General features: G+C 39.0%; 1 protein-coding gene across 2 annotated transcripts in view; it reads left to right on the top strand.

Moving 5' to 3' along the window:
* Window positions 1–5,639: 5,639 nt before the first annotated feature.
* ZFYVE9 (zinc finger FYVE-type containing 9) overlaps window positions 5,640–21,686 on the top strand; it is a 132,016-nt gene continuing 115,969 nt past the window's right edge. For both annotated transcript variants that reach the window (XM_037043286.1, XM_037043285.1), the window contains exon 1: window positions 5,640–5,721. The gene's annotated coding sequence lies outside the window, so the exon portion shown is untranslated. The remainder of the gene's footprint in view (window positions 5,722–21,686) is intronic.

The following is a 21,686-nucleotide window of genomic DNA, read 5'->3' as shown; positions in this document are numbered from 1 at the left end:
CTCAATTGAGGGATATTTTATAGAATAAATTGCCTATATTCTTTTAAAATGTCAAGGTCATGAAAGACAAAGACTGAGACACTGCTCCAGATTAAAGAAAATTAGAGATTTGACAACTAATTATAATGTTGATACAGTGGTCCAGTGATCTTGCACTGGATTCTCAGCCAGAAAAAAATATTTTATTTTTTTGTAAAGAATATTAGTGTGTCAGCTCTGGCTGGTGTGGCTTAGTGGATTCAGTGCCAGCCTGTGAACCAGAGGGTCACTGATTTGATTCCCAGTTCGGGCACATGCCTGGGTTTCAGGCCAAGTCCCCAGTGGGGGACATGCGAGAGGGAACCACACATTGATATTTCTCTCCTTTCTCCTTCCTGTCCCCTCTCTCTAAAAATAAATAAATAACTCTTAAAAAAACATTAAAAAGCCTTAAAAAAAGAATACTGGTGAGTAAACTGGCTAAATCTGAATAAGATTATAAATTAAATCACAGTACTGTATCAATATTAAATTTTTTATTTTGATAATTGCACTGTGATAGTTGTACTCCTCCTCTTGAGGAAATAGACTGAAATATTTAGGGATAAATAGACCAGAAAATAATTACAACAGTTCCTTTATATATCTGTCTCTTCACAGATACAGAAAAAGAGCAGGCATGAGAGCACATGCATGCATAAGAAAGAGAATACTCAAGCAAATGTAGTTAGATATGGGTGAAAGATACAGGGGTAGGCAAAAGTAGGTGTTCGTATGTAAAAAGGCTTGCAGGTTATGATTATTACAATATCTTTATTATTAAAATATCAAAAGAATGTCACAATGGTACAATAAACCTGCCTTTGCCCACCTCTGTATATGGGTTTTTCGGTAGTATTTTTTGGAAGTTTTCTTTAAATCTGAAATTATTTCAAAATAAAAAGTCAAAAAATTCCTGCGAACATACATTTTCCTTCTAAATATTATATTTTAAAATACATATATAAAAAGATAATGGGGATCATACAACAGTCTTTCTTTACTTAAAATTCTTTTTCTTTTTTAAATTTTTAAGTGTTTTTAAATGTATTTTATTTAAAATTTTTTTCCTAATTTAATATTGAATCATGAGCAGGTTTCAATGTTATTTACAATTTTTTAAGAAGACAATTGTTGTCCTGGCTGGTGTAGCTCAGTGGATTGAGCTCGGGCCTGTGAACCAAACAATCGCAGTTTGATTCCCAGTTAGGGCACATGCCTGGGTTGCAGGCCAGTTCCAGCAAGGGACTCATGAGAGGCAACCATACATTGATATTTCTCTCCCTCTCTCCTTCCCTTCCCCTCTAAATATAAATAAAATCTTAAAAAAGAAAAAGACAAGGCCCTGGCTGGCGTAGCTCAGTGGATTGAGCGCGGGCCTGCAAACCAGACGATCACGTTCGATTCCCAGTCAGGGCACATGCCAGGGTTGCAGGTCGGTTCCCTGCAGGCCAACTCCCAGCAGGGGATGCACAAAAGGCAACCATACATTGATGTTTCTCTCCCTCTCTCCTTCCCCTCTAAAGATAAATAAACAAATAAAATCTTTAAAAAAAAAGAAAAAGACAATTGTTAATGGATGCATAATGTTTCTTGTGTGGAGGTACTGTAATTCATTTAATTTATTTAAGGTTTTCCTGACATTTTTCTGTTATAAGCCTACGGTGAAATATATAAGAAACATTTTGCATATATCTTTGTTCACATATTTTATTACTTCCTTATGCTAAATTCCTAAAATGGAAGTTGTTTTGTTCTTTTTATAATGATTCAAATAAACTAATACACTCCCAAACATCCCCAATTTCCTTTTTAAGTTTATGCTGTTTTAATGACTTCTAGCCTGCTCCAGGACTTACACTTTTAGTAACAGACTGTGAATTCTGGGTTTGACTTTTGGCGATGGCTGGTGACTGCAGAGGGGTGTGGGAGACCATAGCTGGCAGCGGCCTGCTGAAGGTCAGTTCTAGGCTGCAGGGCAATCATCTGTTGAAGAGGAGTCTTACTCTTCAGTGGGACCTGAAAGTTAACATGAAAGGCCTAAAAAAGTAACTAAGTGGGTGGGATGCCCTGGCCTGATGTGCATCAGGCTAAGCCACAGTTTAGTTTGGTTTAACATTCCCTGAGGTGTACTCTGTGCTGAGATTGGTTGTGGGAACACAGGTAAATCAAATACTGATAGGTGAGACGTACAAGTAAACAGATGTTGACAGTGCAATCATGAGTAGTTACAAATTGGGGAGTACAAGGATTATAGGGAGTATGGAAGAGGTTTTGTGCCTCCTTTTATACAACCTTTGATACAGTATGAACTCTTAAACACGAATAAATTCATTCATCCCTCCTTTTTCCCTCCCTTCCTTCTTTCCATTCAGTGCACCTGTAATTCACTGAGCATATAGGCTAGACCAAAAGGGGTGGCAGTAGAGCTGGAGAGAAATTCTTATCAAGAAGTAGAATTTATCAGGCTTGTTGACCAATTTTCCAGGACAAAGACACAAGAGTTAAGTATGACTCCTGTGCCATTTACCAAGCCAGGAAATGGATATCTTTTTGGCCTGATTTATTTTTTTAACAGTTTTAATTGACAAAAGGCCTGAAAAAAAAAACAAATTCAAATTTTAAAGAACAAACATTAAAGAGCAAAGAAAATTTTGATTGGGGTGCTTCAGCTTAAATTCACTTGAAGAAACCATTCTTTTTCCCCTATCTTTTAAAAATGTTATTGTTGTTGAAAAACATTCTTAGAATACTAGCTTTCTATAGGATGAATGTATATGGTATAAAAATGACAGTGGGGAGGTCTTCCAGGTTGGGAACATTGATATTTTAGAGTCACTGGATTCCACCCAGTGGAAATCAATGTGAAACTGAGAGTAGGATAACCAAATCAACTGACAGTAGATCAAGGTAGGCTAAAATGAAAAAGAGATTTACATTACAGGAGGAAAACAGATGAGAGACAGAGAGCAGAGAGCAAACTGGGTACAAAGAGTCAAAACGATGGAATGATCAGTGAGGAGGTGTTGGTGATAAAGGCAGCCTCTTTCAGAAACATAATCTGAACAGAAGGGGAGAAAGTGTGAAACAAGAGGAAACTGGTCCTGGGAACAAATGAACCACCTTCATGTCTTAGCTGCATCCTGCGTAGCATGATTATTTCTACACAAACGCAGATTTCCTGGTGGTAGTGACCTAGGCTTGGAAAGCACAGTGGTAACATTAGGCTGTCAAACTGATCAAAGTTAAAGGGCCTGTTACTCTAGATTGAAAATTTTTAGCGACAGTAATTTACTCTTACAGCATTTTCTAAATATTGCAGAAAGGACTGTTAGGGCATCACATGGGAGACCAAAGGAATCTCAGGGTTTACTTTCAGCTTTTCCTTAGGATGGGTGCATTTCACATGTAAAACGGTGGTAGTATATATATAGTACTTAATTCACAGAGTTGTTGTGAGGCTGAATCATAGTTTCCCTCCAAGCACCAGTTTCTCCGGGTATAAAAAGGGGATAGTAAATTTTTTTTTGTAATGTGACTCAGAATATAGGTGGGACAGGCACACTTAGGATTGTACAGGGAGAGTTTTCATTGATTGGAAGGTTATGTTATCTCTAAGATGGCTTCTCAATAATTATCTGAAAGTTTCCAGTGACTTTACATAATTTTCTCATTAAGATTAGTTATTATTGCTCTGACCAGTGTGGCTCAGTGGGTTAAGCATTGTCCTACAAACTGAAAGGTTGCCGGTTCGATTCCCAGTGGTCATACATGCCTGAGTTGGGGTGAGTGAGGGAAAACGGATCGATGTTTCTCTCACACATTGATGTTTATCTCCCCACTCTCCCCTCTCTCTAAAAATACTAAAATCTTTTAAAAAGATTTTTTATTATTGGTACATAATGCAAGGTAAGGTGAGGCTACCTTATAAATTTTTTTAAAAAAGAAAAATATACTGGTTCTATACTGACATCTGTTGCGTATGTGGCAGACTGTCACAGGATGCAGTGTATTAAATTCTATTACTCTTCAGTGGACAGATGTTATATTACTCTATAACTGAAATTTAGGAAAATTTTAGCCAGACCAAGGATAATGAAGAATAATGCACCCATCTTTTGATAGGAATACATTTACACACACACACACACACACACACACACACACACAGATTGAAAGAGAAAGAACAAAAGCAGGTGGGAACAATCTTGATTCTAAGAAAGGCTGAGAGGGTGTTTTGGAACCAACAAGAATTGGAACTAATGTTTGAGTACCATCCATGGGCCAGTCCCTAGTTTACATAAATTAGCTCCAGTCTTCACAACTAGCAAGGCAGGCATTAGAAAACTGAGGATCAGAAATATTTCACTTGCCTCGGGTCATAAAGCTAAACATGACGGAGCTGAAATTGGTAGTATCAGACTCTGTACGCCACCAAAATTCCTGCTCATTTTACCACACCACTCTATGATAAAATAATGTATTTGAAAAATTTGGGACAAGAGGATTTGGAGACTTCTTTTTCCTACTTCCCTTTGACAGTCTTTGTTTCTTTTGTTTTTGGTTCTGATGTTTGCACCTAGTTTGAGTGGGATGGAGCACGGGGTATCTGTAAACAGAAGGATTCTACAGCCCCACTCTGTAACAATTTCCTTCCTTCAGAGCCTCACCTGGGATTTGGCAGGGGTGGGGGCGTGGAAGAGTAGAGGTCAGGGTAGGGGCGGGGTTTAGTTAGAAAACATGGATGGTTCTTTTCTTACCTTTAAGTCGTTTATAAATTTCGGGACAACCGGTTGGCTATTCTCTTGTCTTGCTCAAAATATTTTTTTTCTATTTTGGGGGAGGCTTTCGGGGTTAAGGTTTGGTATCTGTAGGAAATTCCTGTAACACAGTAGATCCCCCAAAAGTTAAGGTCAAAGGCAATTTCTTCGTCTGTTTTGGGTGAGAATTGTGTGTGTGTAAAAAGGTTGGCGCTGGGGTCACTCTTCTTACACCCAGACACACTGAAGGAATTAGAAAGGATCCCCCCTCGAATCACGAGAGGAAAACGAGGAGATGCCCCCACACTCCTACTTGAAGGTGAGGGTCCGAGGAACTGGAACATCGTTGTCCTTCCTGAAGTGAGGCGCAAAGGTGTTCGGGCTCTGAGGACTAGGGGTAGGTGGCGGGGGCAGCCAACGTCCGTGGGGACCTAGAGGTCTCCGTCTCCAGAGAGGCGTCTTCTGGGCGGACCGTAGGCTGTGGGCCGCGCAGGGGGCGCGCTGCCCCCGCCTTCTCCACACCGCGCTCGCCCGCGTTCCCTGCGGCTCGCGCCTGGGCAGCCGCCGCAGTCCTCGCGTCGTAGCCCGGCGTGAGGTCCAGGGGGCGCTGTGGCCCAGCGGCGCCGGCGGCAGGAGCGGCCAAGGCGACGCTGGAGGCTTCACGGAGGATCCCCGCCCGCGGCACCTCGGTTGTCCCACCGCAGCCGTGTGCGCCTGGCCCGGCTTGGCGGAGCTCCTTCGGGATCCGCTTGGCTGCAGCGGCCCAGGAGCTCGATGCGGCTCGGAGGGTGCTGGGCCTCAGCAGCAGCGGCAACCACAGCCCCTTCAGGAGTGAGAGGCTTCGCGGCGGCGCCTGGGGCATCGCCGGTGCCCTCCGGAGGAGGCTGGCAGCTCAGGGACGACCCCCCGGGCCATGCTGAGGCAACGGCGGCTGCAGCTCGAGGTGAGTGTGACGCGGCGTGGTCTCGTGCTCGCTGGCCTTCGGCCTCCGGGGAGGGCCCCGGCGGCAGCCCTCTAGCCGGACGGACTGGGAGTCCAGCCGCTGCGGCAGCCTCCCCCACCCCGCGACTCTGGGGCCTCATCCCTTCTCCCCGTGTCCCCCGGGAGGCTTGGAGGCTCGTGGGGGGCGACTAGGCCCCGCGCTGCCGAGAAGCCCTTGCCCCGGTCTCGGTTCCGGCGCCGCCCGGGATGTGGAGCCAGGGGGCTGGCGGGGCCACTGGCGCCCTTCGGATTGGCCCCGGGCGGAGCGCAGCCTCTTATCCCCGGCCCTGCACATTCATCCCGGAGGGATGCCGAGGACGGCTGTTTGCAAACAGCCTTGTTGGCTTTTCCGCGCCCCACACCGAGTCCCGCAGAGTCTCTGGGGGAGGGGCGGCAGGGCAGGGTGGGAATTGGAGTGCCGAAAGTGATGGGCCGCGAAAGCCCCTGGTATCCTCGGAGTGCCGTTCGCGGATCTGCTGGGTTGAAAAGAACCTTTTGCGTCTTATTTGGGGTGAAATTTCATCACCTGCCGGTAGCTCAGTCCTGCCTTCTTCTATTACATTTTGCCTCGAAGCGTGGTTTGCCTTGGAGAAAGCTCCATCCTAGCTTTGCGATGTTTCTAGATGAATGCTCCCAATTGTTCATATATATATTTTTTACAAAGGTCTGTTCCCCCTTCTCCCCCCGTAAGTATATTTTAATGCCTCAGTTCTCGGTACAAAAATGTTGTGTCTAAATAGATCCAATAGAATGGATGACGAGAGGATTTTAAAAGTCGTGTGAACTATCCTAATAACAGATACCTGATGGAAATGGGACATAGTCTACATTTTAGAAGTGAAATAGTTTGTTCTGGTATAAATGTAATAGAAAAGTTAGTGATTTGTGATTAACCTTTGATCCCAAAGTCAGGCATATAGATATTTTTGGTTTATGATAAATGAGGTTACAAGTTATTTTTGTTTTCCTGTTATGTAAGTTAAGATTGTAGGATTGATAAGTACTTTTAAACTTTTATAAACAAATATACTTATTGTAGAAGCCTTGGAAAGTACAGAATCTCCATAAATATTTAATAATGGGGAAAAGGTCACCTATAATCTCAAGGTACATTTTTATGGTCATTTAAAGTTTAAAATGGGCTTATACTGTTGGTGATTTTTAAATTATTATTTCTACATATTAGGTTCAAAGTTAACTATCCATTTTACTGTTTAACATTCAGTCATTTTAAAACCTCTAAAAATGTTTTACTAAATTACATTGCAATCATAGTTGAATACATCATTTAAAACAGAATAACATGGGTAACTACCTACCTAAAAGACCCCTGACTTAACCACCTGTGCATCATAAGAAGCTCCGAAGATCTAGAGAGATTTGGTGTAGTCAGTGTTTTTGAGGACCTATCCTGTTAGATGCAGTAGCCTTGTTTTGTTTTTGTAAGATTTTGCTTAAATATTTGTGATTATAAAAAATTGGCTTGATTAAAGATCTTTTGGTAGATTAATGTAGGTTTTAAAAAATCCAATCCAATTTTTCTCAGTGTGTCCCTAAAGACTACCAACGTTAAAATCAGTTCAAGGTGCTTATTAAAATACTCAGATCCTGGCCCCCTGAATCAGAATTTCTAGGCATGATGGTGGCCCAAAGATCTTCATTCTTATCCAGTTCCCCTCTTCTTAGTGCTATCAAAGTTTGAGAATCACTGATATAATAAGTTTAAAGTTAACTAATCTTGGCAAGCTGAGTGAAGGTGCAGTATCTGTTTTCTAGCAAAACCTTCAATCATTCTTAAGTGGCAATATAATCATTTGTCATAGCAACAAATAATGGTGTTTTAATCTTAAAAATGATATTTCAAAGGACAGCTGATTCAGTCAACAAACAGTTGAGAGCCTTTAGTGGAAGTCGTGTTATAAAAGGATACCTGACCTCTTACCTTGGTACTTAATTTCCTTGGAACTTAATGTCATTGTCTATAAAATGCAGAGTTATACTTATCTTGCAAAACTCTCAAGGCAGATATATATGAAAAATTTTGTAACCTATTAGAGATAGTTATAAAATTTTAGATATTGATTTTAAGTGCCCGGTGCTTTCTTTGGTGTTCTGGGAAACACAATAATGCAGGGCCTCTGCTAGCAACTAGCTAATTGTGGAAGCAGGACATACGTAGTTAACTGTTAAAAGGCAGGGTCAGACAAGTTTTGTAATTGAGTGGAGCATGCTGGATCTCTCTTTAAGGCTTCTTATGTTTAATTCAGTAGCTTGCCTTTAAGGATATCAGTAATTTTTTAAAAGATTTTATTTATGTATTTTTAGAGAGAGAAAAGAAGAGAGGGAGAGAAACATCAATGTGTGGTTGCCTCTCAAGTGCCCCCTCCTGGGGACCTGGCCCACAGTCCAGGCATGTGCCCTGACTGGGAGTGGAACCCGCCACCCCCTGGTTTGCACTCAGTCCACTGAGCCACACCAGCCAGGGCAGTAATTTTTATGTGTGATTTTTCCTTCCTATTCCAATTCCTGATTAGTGTTTTTTTCTTTAAGGAGGTAATTGTATACATTGCCTGGTAAGTGACAGTTTTATATTAACGCCTTTAGTAAGAATGAGTGAAAATGATCCCATTTCTTCCTGTTGCTAAGTTACCACTGTTCATTTCATTCAGTAAACTTTTATTTGATACCTGTTAAGTGCTCGACAGAGATTAGTTGCAAAGGCACAAAGCTTTTAAAAATAATACAGTAATTGCTTGGATTTCAACTTAAATTCTTATGTTCCTAAAGGGATGATGTGTGTGTGTGTGTGTGTGTGTGGTGTGTTTTATGGTTAATTGCATGATATGATGCAGAGTATGCAATCAGATGTGGGCAGGAATTCTTACTGCAGCTCCTAGAGCAATGCGATGTTTAGAGTTTGAGTTTTCTTAAGTATTACTGGAGTAATAGCACCTCCCACTGGGAACAGGTACCATGAGATAAAAGTAATCAAAAGCAATTAGCTCATTGTCACATAGAAGGTTCTCAATAACTATTCATTTTCATTCCTCCTTTTGGAAAAGCAAAAGCCAGGCATTGAAATTTGTGTGACTTAAAACTTGGTAGCTTTCACTTTTTTAGAGAATGAGTCTCCTTTTGGAATTATTTAAAAATTTTAATAGGAAGCAATTTTGATCTTAACTTCACATATTTTTCATTTCATTTTTAGCTAAAAATTAGCTATCCCCTGTGTATAGGGTATACTTATTACAAATTATTCATTTTCCGAGTTTTACATGATCTTTACTTTTGCTTGTTTGTATCTGACCTGCCATAGAGCCAGGTGAGATGAAAGCTGTAGTTACTGAATAGAAATAGTTCATATGCTTAGTTTTCAAAAAATGATATCAGTTACTAAACTTACATTATTTAAGAACTGAAGAATCTGTAAAACAGACTTTTCCGACTAGACCAGTGTGGCTTAGTTAGTTGGGTGTTGTCCTGCAAAGTGGAGGGTCCCCGATTAGGTTCTCAGTCAGGGCACATGTTTGGGTTGTGGGTTCAGTCCCTGGTTTGGGGCACATATGAGAGGCAACTGATCTATATTTCTTTCCCTCTTCCTTGTCCTCTCTCTAAAAATAAATAAAATCTTAAAAAACAAACAGACTTTTCCTTACAAACTGCTATGAATTACAGCTATACTTTACAACCTGTCTGAAGGGTTTCAGTCTTTTCTGATAATCTTTATAACCCTGGACAAGTTGCTTGCCCCCGTTAAGCCTCAATTTTCTACAAAATGTAGCTGATAATACCCACCTTATAGGATTATTGTAAGGAATGAATGGTATAATGTGTAAATCAGAGCTATAAGTCAGTCCTTGTTACTCTTGAAGTGGAAAATAATACTTCTTGTTTACTTCTATTTGAAAGAGCTTGAAAGATCATTAATTATTTATACAGTTTACCACTAGGAAATAAAATCAATATGAACAATTTTAAAGTATTAGAGATTTCTAAATTAAGGAGGAACCAAAGTGTCAGTAGTTAGTATTTTAATTGTGTAGTTAGTAGAAGACCTTATACTTTAAAATATTTGATGCATTTTTAAAATAAAATAATTGAAAATACTGTTTATAAAATGTTTCCTATTGTATAAATCAAGTAGTACTTAACATTTTTTCTTTTGAGTTATTGTAAATAGCCCCTTTATATAGAACTGAACTATTGGAAAAATTAGAACAGTATATAATGTTTTTTACTTATGCAATACTTTTTGAGAGCTTTAATAAAATAAGGTAAAGATGAGGAAATCTCTATGGACACATTGAAAGTAAGAAAGGACATTGACAGAAAACTGTACTTGAACAATACTTAAATAAAACATAAAAAAAAAAAAGAAAAGACATTGAATTCATACTGGGCAAGGGAAAAGGAGACCTTAATAAGTGTTAATGGTGATCTTGTGGCATTAAGGATTTTATATCACAAAACTTTATTTTTTCTGTTTGTTTAACTTATTTTTTATTTTTAGTATATTTTATTGATTATGCCATTACCGTTATCCCATTTCCCCCCCTTCATTCCCCTCCCCCCTGCATACCCCTCCCCCACCAATCCCCCCTTTAGTTTATGTCCATGTGTCACAAGTTCTTTAGATTCTATATTTCCCATACTATTCCCATGGGAATAGTATATTTCCCATACTATTCTTGCCCTCCCTCCTATCTATTTTCTACCTACCATCTATGCTACTTATTTTCTGTATCTTCTCCCCCCTTTTCCTCCTCCCACTCCCCTGTTGCTAACCCTCCATGTGTTCTTCATTTCTATTGTTCTGCTCCTGATCTAGCTGTCCTCTTGGTTTGCTTTTGTTTTAGGTGTGCTTGTTAATAACTGTGAGTTTGCTGTCCTTTCACTGTTCATATTTTTTATCTTCTTTTTCTTAGGTAAGTCCCTTTAACATTTCACATAATAAGGGCTTGGTGATGATGAGCTCCTTGAATTTGACCTTATCTGAGAAGCACTTTATCTGCCCTTCCATTCTAAATGAAAGCTTTGCTGGATAGAGCAATCTTGGATGTAGGATATTAGAAAACTTTAATTTTTATTCTATTTTAATCATTGCCGAAGGATATATTTGTTGATTTTAGAGAGGAAGGGAGGGAAGAAGGGAAGGAGAGAGAGACAGAATGAGAGAGATATTAATGTGAGAGAGAAGTATGAATTGGTTGCCTCCTGTAAGTACCTGGATCAGGGATTTTCATGCCCAGAACAGGGATGGAACCCACAACCTAGGTATGAACCCTGACTGGGAATTGAACCCACAACCTTTTGGTTATGGGATGATGCTCCAACCAACTTAGCCATACTGGCCAGGGCTGGGTTGGGTTTTTTTTTTTGTTTCTGTCAGCAAATATATATAAAAGTTTTTTTTAACTCACTATTAAACAAAAATGAAAATTGAAAGCACAGTGGAATACCATTTGATCTACCTCATCAGCGATTTTTTTATTGTTGACATGGGTGTCCCCCATTTTACCCCTCTTTGCCTCCCTGCCTCCACAAAGCTCCCCTCCGCCTTTACCCCAGTGTCGTCTGTGTCCATGGGTCATGCGTATGTTCCTTGGCTAATTTCTTCCAGTTCCCCTACTCCCTCCCATCAGAGATCTGTCAATCTGTTCATGTACCCTGCCTCTGGGCCTGTTTTTTTTTGTCAGTTTATTTTGTTCATTAGATTCCACATATAAGTGAGATCATATGGTATTTGTCCTTCTCTGACTGGCTTATTTTACTTAGCATAATAATCTTCAGGTCCATCTATGCTGTCTCAGAAGTTAAGAGTTCCTTCCTTTTTACAGCCATGTAGAATTCCATTGTATAAATGTACCACAGCTTTTTTATCCACTCATCTATTGATGGGCACTTGGGCTGTTTCCAGATCTTGGCTATTGTAAATGATGCTGGTATGAACATAGGGATGCGTATATTCTTCCTGATTGATGTTTCAGGATTCTTAGGATATATTCCCAGAAGTGAGATCACTGGGTCAAATGGTAGAATGGTGGTTCCATTTTTTAATTTTTCGAGAAAACTCTCTTCTGTTTTCCATAGTGGCTGCACCAGTCTGCATTCCCTCCAGCAGTGTACTAGGATTTCTGTTTATGGACATCCTCACCAGTACTTGCTGTTTTTTTTTAAAAATTTATTGATGGTAGCATCCATTCTGGCAGGTGTGAGGTGTTACCTTATTGTAGTTTTAATTTGTGTCTCTCTGATGATTAGCATACATTTGCTTTAAGCTTAAAACATACTTGTATGGACCTAGGCTTATGACTATAATAATTTCTTTAGTTGGAAATTCTATAATGATTTGTCATCATTTTTCTTTTTAGTATTTATGATGATATATCCTTAAGGATATATTTCTTAATATCTATTATGGTAGTTTTGTTGCATAAAAAACCCTCACCCAAGGATATGTTTCTGATTTTAGATAGAGAGAAAGTAAGAGAGAGAGAGAAACATCAATTGGTTGCCTTTCATATGCCCGCTGGCCAGGGATCTAACCTGCAACATTTTGGTGCGTGGGCTGGGCTCTTGCATTTTTAAAAAAATACCCTGGCCAATATGGCTCACTTGGTTGGAACATCTTCCTGTACACTGAAAGGTTGTGGGTTCAGTTTCTGATCATGGTGTGTACTGGAGGGAACCAATTGGTTTCTCTCTCACATCCATGTTTCTCTCTCTCTCCCCCCGTCTCTACCCCACCCCCCATTTTTCTTTCTCCCTCTCCCTCCCTCTTTCTCTAAAAAAGCAATAAAACCCTGGCTTTGGCTCTAGTGTGGCTCAGTTGGTTAGGCATCCTCCTGCAAAGTGAAAGGTCACCAGTTCAATTCTGGTAGGGCTGGTCCCTGGCTGGGGCATGTGCTAGAGGCAACCAATTGATATTTCTCTCTTACTTCTGTGTTTCTCTTTCCTCTCTTTCTCCCTCACTTACCCTCTCTCTCAATAATAAATAATAAAATACTTTAAAAATAATTTCTTAAAAAATTAAAAAGCAATGAAAAAATGTCCTCAGGTAAGGATCAAAAAATAAAAATGATAACACAGAAGTAGTTAATCTATGCCCTAGATTTTAAAAAAAATAATTACTTTAAAATGGAAATTTATTACCTTTGAAGGAAGGTGCCTTAGAAAATAAGATTGATGAAAATGACAAGATGAGTCTAGAGTTTTTCATAAATTAGGGCAAGTTTGAGTATATCCAGCCTTGGTTTCTTCTGGCAGTTTGAAATAATATTAACTGTTGAGAGGCTATAAAATGTTCAGTGAAGAATTACATGTATTTCAATTAATTTCAGAGTATTAGGTAAGTCTGTATTTTATTTTTTAGTAGCTTTATTGATATATAATCCACATACCACACAATTTACACATTTACAGTATATAGTTCAGGGCCTGTTAATCACAGATTTGTGCAGACATCATCACTAATTTTAGATATTTTCATCGCTCTAAAAGGAAACTCATACCCATTAGCAGTCACTCCTATTCCCGCCACCCGCCCACCCCCGCCAGTTTTCCCCGTCCTTAGCAACCACTAATGTACTTTCTGCCTCTATGGTTTTGCATATCTATTCTGGACATTTCATATAAATGGAATCACAATTCATTACTGGCTTCTTTTACTTAGCATAATGTTTAAGGGTTTGTCCATGTTGCAGCATGTATCAGTACTTCATTTCTTTTTATTGTCAAATAATATTCATAAGCATCCTTCATAACCAGTACTTGGTGGAATTGGTTAACCATGTTGGGTAGTGATGGGAATAGTGGTATGGGGGCTTCAACTCTGAGAGATTGTATTCTAAGAATATTGCCTAACAAGAGGCAATTGTAAGCCTTAGTTTTAGCTTTCCTTTAACTGCTAAGACATTTCTAAAAAGTTAGAGTCCATTTGCATATGTAGCTATTAATGTTTTTAAGCATTCAGGACGGATAGGTTTTAAGGATTGCCATTATTTCTCCATAATATATAATCCTACGCACATACAGATTAGTCATTGCTTTTTATTCTTTTTTGTTTTATTTTTATTTTTAATCCTTACCCAAGGATATATCCATTGATTACAGACAGAGGAACGGGGAGATACAGAGGGAGAGAGAAACATCAATCGGTTGCTTCCCAAACATACCCTGACAGGTGACTGAACCTGCAATTTAGGCATGTGCCCTGACCTGGAATTGAAGCTGAGACCAGATGACACTCTAACTAACTGAGCCACACTGACCAGGGCTACTCTTTATTCTTATATGTATGTTTCTAATGAAGGTATTAAAGTTTTCCAATCAAGTTATGAGGTTTTTGTAGGATATATTTCAAGGTAAGCAATGAATGACTTACTAATGTTTCTAAAGTTATTTCAAAATAGTAAATACCGCAGGGAATGCTGAATAAACAAAATGCAAGTTTGGGACCTTCATTTTATGTATGGTGGATCACCCACAGCATTTTTCCACTTGATTTGATCACTGTTTGATCCTTTAATGGTGACTTTGAATTGAGTGAGCTGAAAGGCTGCCAGCGATTTGTTATACAGTCTTTTAGTTGCTTTGGAAGTCACAATTTCTATATAAAGTTACAAAAAACAGCAGTTTTTGGAGTCTTTTTACTGGGATTAATAAAAAGGTGTGCATTTTTATTTATAATATGGTTCTTTTCTAACCTCAGATCAAGGTTTGGTAGTTTATCTACTAGAACTCCTTTTATTAAAATAAAAAGTAAATGGTATGTTTTTAATTATTTCAAAGCACAGCAGAGCCATCTCAGAATTCTCTTTACTAAAACAAAAGGTAAGCAGTATCAAAATTTTTTGAAAACATTCCTTCAGGGTTTATAAAAACTTTAGTCTCCATTTTTCATTTTTAATTGAACCTGAAAAACAACCCCCCAAAAGTAATTAAAATAAAATACTTTGAGTCTGAGAAAAACCTCGAAACTTCAAAATACGTCATCTGACCTTTTTGTGATTCTGGTGATGTAATAATTGCCCATAGGTTCTGTTTTTTGTTTTTTTTTCAATTAGCTGAGGTAAATTGTTTTTGAAATCATTATGAGCTCACTCTTAGAAATTTCTGCTCAGTGTCTAAAAAATAAGGCTGAAACAGCTCTTTGTGCTTTGGTTCCAATCTGATCACTCCTCACTCCTGTTTCTGCAGGCTTCATTATACAGTTCTTCCAAGACTCCAGGTTTATAAAGTTTTCCTTGATTGCTTTTTTACCTTGCGTTACTCACATAGTATAAAAGCATTGTCAACAGTGTGCCACCTTCTGCTAGATGTGTCACATGTACTATTTCTAATTCTTAAAAGGGCCCTATAATATCCATATGATTATGCCTGTTTTACAGCCAAAAGAACTGTAAGGCTCAGAGTTTCGACTTTCCTAAGTCAAACCATATAACTCTGACTATAAAACCCATACTCTTTTTCATCATTTGAACTTCCCCACATGTTCTTTATTTGTTTTTTGTTAGGATTTTCCATAGTGCTTGAGGATATATTCCTATTGGGAGAGCGTAAAGTTAGTTGATTGACTTTGGTGGATATTTGGCTTGGAAGTATGTTACTAGCATGTAACACTTTGTGTAAGAAACAAGTGTATGCGTGTGTGTATTTTGGGAACTTTAGCTTTCTCATATACTGTTTAAAAATTATTGCAATAAAATATACCATATGTTGGTATTTTTGAAGCAGATAAAAAGGCCTGCTTTTCTTTTTTTTTTTTTAATTAAAGACTTTATTTATTTATGTGTCTTTAGAGGGGAAGGAGAGAGGGAGAGAAACATCAATGTATGGTTGCCTTTTGTGCATCCCCTGCTGGGAGTTGGCCTGCAGGGAACCAGCCTGCAACCCAGGCATGTGCCCTGACTGGGAATCGAACCGCTATTCTCTGGTTTGCAGGCCTGTGCTCAATCCACTGAGCTACACCAGCCAGGGCTCTGCTTTTCTCTTATTAGAAAAATATAATAACTGATATCTGGACCTCCTTTCTCTGATCTGAAAATGAGTGATGGACTAGATGTTAAGTCCCCTTCCACATTTAATATTCTCTTCAGTGTTTCTAAAGAAGAACTGATAGAAAAGATATGGTGACATGTAGACAACTCTAGATAATGGTGAGTAAATGTCATTAATGAAGTAACATGGAAACTCTGGAAATTAGCCTCATGAATAGCACATGACTGAGGTGTCTTCTTTCTCTACCTATAAGCCCCTTCTGCCCTTTTTTGTGATAAGTGTGTATGTGTTTGAAAAACAATGTATGTGGAGCTGTGTTCTATGAAAGTAGCCAGGTCACCAGGAGCACACTTGGAATGCAGCTTTAATATTGCTTATAAAGTAAGAATTCAGTTATTAAAGTGGGGGCCAATTATTGTTGATTAAAGCAAAGGAGGGCACGTTTTTACCTTCAGAAAGCATAAGATATATTTTAGTGAGAAAACTTTTACGTAGCCTTCCCACCTTTGAGGTATTGGAGGTGCTAGTGTTGATAGACAGATGATGTCTTTACTGGCTGGAAAATTGTTAAACTACTAGAAGAGTGTCCTTTGTTAGCTTCTTCTGGAGTCCCTGCATCAGTGAATCTTTTTTTTTTTTAAAGATTTTATTTATTTATTTATCTTTAGAGGGGAAGGAGAGGGAGAGAAACATCAATGTATGGTTGCCTTTTGTGCATCCCCTGCTGGGAGTTGGCCTGCAGGGAACCAGCCTGCAACCCATGTGCCCTGACTGGGAATCGAACCGCGATCGTGTGGTTCGCAGGCCCACGCTCAATCCACTGAGCTACACCAGCCAGGGCTCAGTGAATCTTGACTTTGGGAAGAAATCATGCTACCCCAGGAGGAAGGCAGTGTTTTTTAATCAAATAAGTTTTAGTATACTACTCTATCCCTCAGATAGAGATTTGCAAATACCCATTAGTATTTTAAAAATGGAGGAGTAAAAGTAAAGAAATTAGTTTAGCTGTATATTACCCAAACTTATTGGCTCTGGAACCCTTTTCTCCCACATAATACTTAGTACCTTTTACTGATGTCAGCTTTTATCTGTTTTATAATGCCTCACCCTTAAGTGATAGGCCCTGCTTACTTCCTGAAGGACCTCATTCTATTGTTGGTTACTGCTAATTATTAGAAAATAGCTTTTATATTTAGCCCAAATTTTGCTTTTCTTTCATATCTATCCTTTTGTTGTTTTGTTCTCTAAAATTATATAGAATAATTACTCTCACCTTATTTTTAAATGTATTTTATTGATTATGCTATTAGAGTAATCCCAGTTTTTCCCCCTTTGCCCCTCTCCACCTGGTATACCCCCATTCCCTCCAGCAATTCCCCAGCCCCTTAGTTCATGTCCATGGGTCGTGCATATAAGTACTTTGGCTTCTCCATTTCCTGTGCTATGCTTAACCTCTCCCTGTCTATTTTGTACCTACCAATTATGCTTCTTATTTCCCACACCTTTTCTCCCACTCTCCCCTTCCCCATCCCAGCTGGTAACCCTCCAAATGACCTCCATATCTATGGTTCTGCTGCTGTTCTGGTTGTTTGCTTAGTTTGTGTTTTTAGATTCAGTTGTTGATAGTTGTGAATTTGTTACCATTTTAATGTTAATAGTTTTGATCTTTTTTAAAAAATAAGTCCCTTTAACATTTCATGTGATAAGGGCTTGGTGATGATGAACTCCTTTAGCTTTACCTTGTCTGGGAAGCCCTTTATCTGTCCTTCCATTCTAAATGATAGCTTTGCTGGATAGAGTAACCTAGGTTGTAGGTCATTGCTTTTCATCACTTTGAATACTTTTTGCCAGTCCCTTCTTGCCTACAAAGTTTCTTTTGAGAAATCAGGTGACAGTGATATGGGAACTCCTTTGTAGGCAACTCTCTGCTTTTCTCTTGCTGTTTTAAGATTCTCTCTTAATCTTTTAACTTTTGACAGTTTAATTATGGTGCCTCAATTTGGCAGCCTCCCTGTGCTTGTTTCTGTGTGTTAGGTAGAGCTGGTTTGACTTCCTGCCTTAGTAGTGTGACATATTGTAGAAAACACACTTGTGAAATATGTGGGATGGAGCTTTAGGTAATCATCAGGACAGGGCAACCCCCTTCACTGCTTTGTCACTCTGTGTGGGGAGGGCTTAGAGAGGTGGCAATGCTGCCACATGGCTTCTGGACATTTGCCTTGTAGTCTTTCTGTTCCTAGTCACTTCATTTACTCCCTGTATGCAGTTAGTGCCCTTCCAGCTGTTGCCCTGGTGCTGAATTCCAGAGGGGCTGGGTCTGCCTACATTCTAAGTCCATGCAGACCCTCTAAGCAGAGTCTCCTGAAAATCTGGCAGTTTCTTTTGCTGCCTCAGCCCCCACTGGTTTTTACAGCCAGAAGTTATGGAGATTTATCTTCTTGGCACTGGAACTCTGAGTTATGCAGTCTGGAATGGGGCCGGGATCACTTGCTCCCAAGGTATCCCTGATCTTATCCACTACACATGAATGTGGGACTGCCTGTTCTGCCGCCAATGCTGCCTCTCAGCACCACACAGTGTGTCCACACCTCTCTACCCGTGTTCGTGTCTCCACCCCTCCTGCCCATCTGGATGAGTGTGGCTTCTTTAAATCCTTGGTTGTTGGACTCCACACAGTTCAATTTTCTGATGGTTCTGGGTGCTATTTGTTGTGGGGTTTGGTTGTAATTCTTTCCGTGGTTGCGCAAGGAGGCAAAGCATGTTTACCTGTGCCTCCACCTGGACCAGAAGTCTCCATTCTCACCTAGCAGTTGAATAGCTGTATCTCTTTCTTGAGGGGAGATACAAGGGACACACCTACATGACTGCTACACATAATAAGTGACAAGTAAATGTTAGGTATTACTATAATTATCTGTGGATTAAATTTTCCTAAGTTGCTTTTATCCTTTATAAGTAGAAACTTCTACACATCTTACTTTCTTGGCTATTTTCTGTTGGAAATGTTGTTTGTTACGATGTGAAATTAATCTTGTGAATTAATCTTGTGCTTGGAATTGGAACTAAGAACAGTATTTCAGGTGTGATCTGGCATATAGTATGTGCTCAGTGAACAACGATTTAGATGGACTGTGTTACTGATCAATACAACGTGTGTTGTGTAATCCACTCCCCCACCATCCCATCTCCAATTTGGACATTTCTAGTAGTGGAGCCTGAGATTACATTAGCTTGTTCCCTGATGGCGTTTTTCCTATAACACATCATTCGATAGTTTGGGTGTTTCTGAACACAAATGTAGAAATGTATATTGCTTAAAGCATCATGTTAGATTTAGTTCATTAGTTTAATTTGATTCGAACTTGTTGAATATTGATTCTTTGATATAGCAGACCCAGCTGTCACACTTTTCTCCCTGTCATACTAGAGATTTCATCATTGTGCCATAAAGGCTCACATCCAAATTATTAATAAAAATGTTGAACCAAATAGAAGATTAAGAGTCAAGCTCTATGCCATTCAGATTGATAAGTATTTAAGGTCAACACTATTTAGCCTGTTAAGAATTCATTAACCACATTGATATATGACCCAAATTTCTACATTTTTCCATTAAAAGATAGTAAGAGATTTTGTTGAATACAGACCTTGCAGAAATTCAACAGACCAAGGGTAGGCTCTTAAGCAAGAAAGAAAATCAAGTGAATCTATTTGGCTACTCATGACTACCACTTTTCTTTCTAAGTGCGTATTTTGACTTTTATCAATCAGAAGTCAGCTGGCTATATGACCTCAGTAAAGTCACTCAGCCTTTCAGGACTTCACATTCCTGAAATAATATGATTGGCAAGTTCATAGAAACAAAGTAGAACAGTGGTTATCAGGTTGGGGGTGATAATGGGGAATTAGTGCTTAATGGGTATAGATCTCAGTTTGGGAAGATGAAAAAGTTCTGGAGATGCATGGAGATGATAGTTGTACAATGTGAATGTATTTTTTAAAGTTTATATATTGATTGAGAAAGAAGAGTGGAGAGAGAAAGAGAGATAGACATTGATTTGTTGTTCCACTTATTTGTGCATTCATTGGTTGATTCTTGTATGAGCCATAACTGGGGATCAAACCTGCAACCTTGGCATATTAGGACAATGTTCCAACCAAATGAGCTACCTAGCCAGGGGTACATACAATGTGAATATATTTAATGCCACTGAACTATACATGTAAAAATGTTTAAAATAGTAAAATTTTTTGTTATATATGTTTTACTACAATTAAAAAGAGAAATAAAAAAAGAAATTAAGAATAGGCCAATATTGAACAATAACAATAACATTAAGGAGCCGTTGGCCTCTTCTTGATTTTACTTATATACATATAATAAAAAGCCCATATCAAAGTTAATGGTGAAACACTAAAATAATTCCCAGTGAAGTCCGATATAAATGCTCATTGTCACCATTTTTAGAGGAACTAGCATTATGATTAGACAAGGAAAGAAATGAGAGACATCACTGGGGTAAAAAAGAATAAGCAATTTGATAGAGGGGCTCCAGTGATCTCCTTTGACTCTGCATTAGAGAAATGAAAGTCCCACTGGAAGGGCTATGGGAGCCCAGCACAATCTGCTCAGCAGAAGGATGTTGTGTGTGCCTATGTATAGAGATACATGTGCATGTGTGGAAAAAAGAATAAATCAGATGAAACCTGGAAAAAATGATTGTGTTAGATCACTGGGCCACAGAATCATGATTGAGAATAAGTAAAGGGGAGACATAAGGTGAGTTCATGGGGTATGTGGATCTACAGTGATCTTCTGGCTACTAACTTCAGTCAGAGCATTTAACTTTTCTATGTACCGTTGCTGGGGTTCTGCTGCTCATAGAACTGCAATACGTTGGTCTAGAACCTTGTGGATTCTTACAATAAAAAAGCTTAATATTTTAGGTTCAATTCAATAGTCAGTAGTCAGCATAGTTCCTAGAACATAGTAGGGTAATTGAGATTGCAAGAAGAATCACTGAGAAGGCAGTCATATTAATAATATTAAATGGAGTTGTCTTCTAGGCTGTGCTATCAGTTATTGGAGGGTTGGAAGTATATCTCATATTTTACCTCTGTCCTCTTCTTTGAGTCCCCTTCTGCTACTATTCTCTCTTTTGAGTTCCCTCTTTTCTTTGGAGTGAATATCACATTCAATGGAAAAAGGGGCTAGTTGAGTTCACATATCAAATGCTGTGTAAGTGCTTTTTTCAGACAACCGTCACACTTTGGTATGCAGTGTAAGTGCCTTGTTTGTACTTCTCATTTTGTCACAGAATACTAAAAATACATTTACTCAAGAGTTGAAATTAACAAAATTAATAAATTTTATTGCTTCATCTACCAAGTGAAACTGGCATCTTTTTTTTATTTTTATTTTTTATTTTTTATTTTTTTAAAATATAGTTTATTGACTATACCATTACAGTTGTTCTATTCCCCCCTTCATTCCCCTCCACCCGCACACTCCCTCCCCCACCCTTCTCCCCCCTTAGTTTATAACCATGTGTCTCAAGTTCTTTAGATTCTATATTTCCCCCACTATTCTCGCCCTCCCCCTATCTGTTTTCTACCTACCATCTATGCTATTTTCTGTGCCTTCTCCCCCCTTCTCCTCCTCCCACTCCCTTGTTGGTAACTCTCCATGTGTTCTTCATTTCTATGGTTCCACTCCTGATCTAGCTGTCCTCTTGGTTTGCTTTTGTTTTAGGTGTGGTTGTTAATAACTGTGTGTTTGCTGTCCTTTCACTGTTGATATTTTTCATCATCTCTTTCTTATATAAGTCCCTTTAGCATTTCATATAATAAGGGCTTGGTGATGATGAACTCCTTGAACTTGACCTTGTCTGAGAAGCACTTTATCTGTCCTTCCATTCTAAATGAAAG

The sequence above is a fragment of the Sturnira hondurensis genome, unplaced genomic scaffold, assembly GCF_014824575.4.
Source record: "Sturnira hondurensis isolate 20B ecotype Veracruz unplaced genomic scaffold, ASM1482457v3 Scaffold0004068, whole genome shotgun sequence".
Classification (NCBI taxonomy): domain Eukaryota; kingdom Metazoa; phylum Chordata; class Mammalia; order Chiroptera; family Phyllostomidae; genus Sturnira; species Sturnira hondurensis.
Note: the sequence above shows the minus strand (reverse complement) of the source record. Positions and strands in the feature narration are given on the sequence as shown.